Genomic DNA, 4,785 nt, shown 5'->3' on the forward strand with positions numbered 1-4,785 from the left:
ACAATCTCTATTCAGAGTCTCAGCCAGGGTCCCTGGAGCAGGTGGTGAAGCAGGCATCCTTTAGGAAGAATTCAGCAACACTTTCAAGGTTGCAAAGAAGTTTGATATCTGAATACATTTAATAAGCAAGCTCGGTTTTTATTTCATGCTCCTTTCCCTTCTTGGTCTCACTTTCTCGACCATCAAGCACTGATTCTTCTCGATCCTCAGATGCACAGAATCTTACCTTCCCCTCCAGAAGAATCCCTTGAGACAGCCTCCGAGTGGAACAGGACAGAAAGAGCCCTGGGTTTGGGGTCAGCTGAAGGAGCCCTAATGATGCCATGCTAAAGCACCCCGCTGCTCACCCAAAGCTTGCTGGCTTAAACCTACCCAGCAGCTGGGACCATGAAGGAAGCCTGGCGATCTGCTTCTGTATAGATGGAAGCCAACCCCCCTCTGGGGGCAGTTCGACTTTGTAACCACTAGATCTCCAAGAGTTGAAAGTCTGCTGGACAGCACCCAAATGCAGCAACAGCCAATCTAAGCCAAAACCCCCACTCTCGGCTCACAGTGGCTGACAACCTTGTCCTTTCCCATACTGAGCTCCAGCTTCCTGCTCTGTCCAGTGGACAGGACAGTCTCGCTTCCTGAAGAAGGCTGCTGTCAGATCCCGAAGTTAACACGAAGAAAATGCTTGCTGGTTTTCAACTTCATCATCTCCCTATGCAGAAATCTTTCCTGATGATGGGGATACTACCCTCGGTGTGTGTGTGTGTGTGCTTGCTATTGTACAAAAGTTTTCCTTGCCGGGGGGCGGGGGGCACTGAGTAATCCCCCCCTTCCCGCCCCTGAAAATGGGGCTGTAGATGCAATATGTTGGGAACCTAGGTTGTAAAGTGTGCCCACTGGCTAAGGCCTGCCCACCAGAGGGCCAGAGAACCCTCACTGCTTTACCTCTGCTGCTCTCCCCTTTTCATTTGTTCTCCAGGGATGAGTTGTACCCCCAGCATGTGTTGGGGAGGGGCTTCCTTTGCTAGTGCCAATGCCTTCCTGAACCCTGGAGCCACTCAGCATTTCTAATTCTACCCTGTGGGACGGATTCAGAGAACCGTTTTTTAGGATTTAGCTCTCATTCAATCTTTTTGCTCACATCAAGTTCTTGTGCATTTTTTATAATATTCAGCTTAAAGTTACTGATGGAATAAATGTAAGACAAACCACTGCACACATTTGATTGGTCATTTTTGTCAAGTGAATCAATCCCTCGATGCCTGCTCAGTTGAATGAGGTTGCTTCTCAATGCCATGACTTCCCCGTTGAGACAGTAATAGCTGCAGGTTGACTGTACCAACGACATTTGGAAAGAACTGGCAAAAAAATCTATGAGGCATAACTACCAAGTGGGTACTAGTAATGTTGTACCAATAAACATTTACTGGTTGCTTGGAATATTCTGCATTGAGTAACTTTCCCTGTCTTGACAGACATATTCCTATAATTTCTTGTAACAACCTTCCACTGCTGTAGCTGGCTTAGAAGTCATCAAGCGAAGTCATTCCAGAAGAGGTCAAAGAGGTCCAATTATGATCATTAACCTTTGCCCAATCAAGGAAGTATTACAAAGAGGCTGGAGCAGGGGCAGGAGGGAAAGATGGGAAGGGAGAGGAGCGTGTACTACAGATGGACATTTTTCACATTTTCATTCTTAAATTGAAGAGTTTTGAATTTGATATACATGTCCCTGATCAACTCTACATGAAAAAAAAGGAAGGAAGGAAGGAAGCAAAGAAGAGAAGAAGAGTGGGAGGGAGGGAGGAAGGAAGGAAGGAAGGAAAATGTTTCTGGGGAGAAGGAGCCTTGGTCCCCCACCAGTTAAGTGGTCAGTTGCTAACTGAGAGATTGCAGTGCAAACCCACCAGCCAACCTGCAGGAGAAGGAGGAGGCAGTCTGCTCCCAGGAAGGCTGCGGCCTTGGAAACGCTCTGGGACAGTTTGTCTCTGGTCTCCAGGGCACGATGAGTTGGATAGACTTGATGGCAGTGGGTTGCTATTTCTTTATGGGTGATTGGAAAACATGGGATTCAGATGATTCTGTGCACTCATTTCTACAAAAACAAAATTCTGAGTTTCTCATGGCTACTTCAGAAAGCCCTGGTGGGATAAGCAGTGGGCTGCCTATCAGGCTGGCAGTCCAAACCCATCAGCTCAAGAAAGATGAGGCTGTGTGCACCAGTAAAGATGGACAGTGTTGGCAACTCGACACAACTGTTTTTCTTTGTCCCTGTATAAGGTTGTGCACTAGATGGCAGTGGGTGGGCAATCCTTACTTTGCTTACAGTATGCCAAGGTTGTGTCCTAAACCATTGTCCTTCTATTGTAAAAAAAATTATCACACAAGCAAAACAGAGAGAGAGAGAGAGAATGAACAGACTTCACGCATGGAGAAGTTTCCGCAATGACAGCTTAGGGAAGCAGGTCACCCTCACCCAGCCTCTTCATTGCTGGAACCGGCCATGGAGGCCAGCTACTGGAGGGATGGTCTTGTTGGGGAGGGCCGGCTTTTGTTCCTGTAACAAGGACCCTCCTGGTAGAAGAAGACACAATACCCAATCAGATTGCAGTTTCCCCTTCCTGAAACCAGGCTGGGGAACATATTGGTCACACCAAGAATCACAAAAACTAGTCACCACCACGAAGGCTCGTACCCTCGATTTTTTTTAACACTCAGAAAATGGAATAGTAAATACAGAATGATGAGTTCCACCTGTTTAATCAAGATAAGTCAAAATAAGTCAGATGAAAAGATCTATCTATTGAGAGAGAGAGATCCAAAAACCGGTACCAGTCATTAAAAATGATAGAATTGGGAGAGTAAAAGCACTTCAAATTACCTCCCACAAACACAGACTTTGGTTTTTCTTTCCAAAACCTTTCTGTTGGGAGGTAATGCAGACATCGTGTCATTCCGTAGTTCAGTCCCATCAAACAGTATTATACAACTGCTACCACAACCACTTTCAAAACATTCTCTTCCTAAGTGGGTGAAGGGAGACGTCGGACAGTGTAAGATATGACAAAATAATCATTTATAAATTATCAAGGGTTCATGAGGGAGGGGGAAATGGGGAGGGAGGGGGAGAAATGAGGAGCTGATGCCAGGGGCTTAGGTGGAGAGCAAATATTTTGAGAATGATGAGGGCAACGAATGTACAAATGTGCTTTACACAATGGATGGATGTATGGATTGTGATAAGAGTTGTATGAGCCCCTAATAAAATGATTTTTAAAAATTCTCTTCCTTCTTCAGCTCCTTGATATCAGCTCCCCTTTGCACCCCTCTCCCCGTGCCCACTGTACCCTCTCCCCCAGGAACCCTTATTCTAATTGCTGCGTCTCTGTAGGTTGACCCATCCTGGGTCTGACACAGCCTTTTCAAGGTAGATTACTACAAACCAAAAGCTAATAATGGCTTCGAGTGGATAACATGACTTTAAGAAACGAGTCTTGACTTCATATACAAAATATAAACTTTCAAAAGTCTGATATGGGTGTCGAATACCCATAGGCCAGTAGAAGTGATCATGGAGTTGAATAACCTTCTTACTGTTGGTTCAAAGAGATACTTTGTTTTAGATTTAATACAACTATTTCATTGCTATTCACCTGTCTCAAGTTGTATGTTGCTTTCTTGGTCTCCAAATGCACAGCTACATGCTGACCTGTACTTGCCTCTACGAAAGTACTATTTGAAGTTAGTTGTAAGCCGGTGAGTACTGATGAACTGAGTTAATAGACCAGTGAATCAACCAATGGGGGAGACTTGATCTGAAGGGAACGTGGTGTCAGCCTGGAGACTCGGCCCCTGACAAGCAACCAGAAGACTGCATTGTGCAAATCATCTTCAGCTCCCTCACACAGCCCCCGTCCCAGGGCAGATTGCAAGCAACCTGCCTTAGGGCTGGTCTTCTCTGAGCAACCATATTCCAGTCGCTTTGTGCTGAATCACTGAGTGTCTCCGGTTTAAGAAAATGTTGGCATAAGATGAAAGATACATCTTAAAATGAAATATCTTAGGACTCAATCTCTTAGATCTTGACATTAAAAAAAATCTAGAAAAAGGAGGGGAGAAAACCTGCCAAAACCATGAATAATCACTAGTTTGATCACTTAAAATGATCTTTACCTGGCTCTGTCTTTGTCCAAAAGAGGCCTAGCTGGCCAAAGCCAGGTGTAAACAGTTATAATAAATTTTATGGAAATAACTAAAAGTTCAGAGCAGAAGACACATATTTCTATTTGGAAAATAATATGCTTCAAAGTAGAGAGCCAGATATTATCTGAGAAATGAAACTCAAGCTTCTTTTTATGTTGTGGGGAAGCTAGTGTACTATTTAAAACAAATCAATTATTTTTGTGTGTATACCTATGCTGACCCAAGCCATGATATTTTTCAATCATATCATCTGCATGTGATAGTGAGACATTGGATAAAGAAGAAGAACTGGTGCGTTTGAATTCTGGTGCTGGAGAAGAGTATTGAAAGTGTGATGGACTGCTGAAAAGACAAAGCAATCTCTCTTGGGCGAAGTGCAGCCACCTGGGCCTTACAGGCAAGCAGCACAAGTCTCCCAGACTTTGTACATGTGGTCAGGCGAGAGAGCGAGAGAACAGTCCCTGCAGACGAGCATCATGCTTGGTAAAGTAGAGGGGCAGCGAGGGAGAAGAAGGCCCTGGAAGGGTTGGATTGGCACAGTGGCTATAACAATGGGCTCAAGCATGGAAACAGTGGCGAGGAGGGCACCGA

Source organism: Echinops telfairi, unplaced genomic scaffold (assembly GCF_000313985.2).
Source record: "Echinops telfairi isolate 266 unplaced genomic scaffold, ASM31398v2 ScPeMD7_7400;HRSCAF=8409, whole genome shotgun sequence".
Taxonomy (NCBI): Eukaryota; Metazoa; Chordata; class Mammalia; order Afrosoricida; family Tenrecidae; genus Echinops; species Echinops telfairi.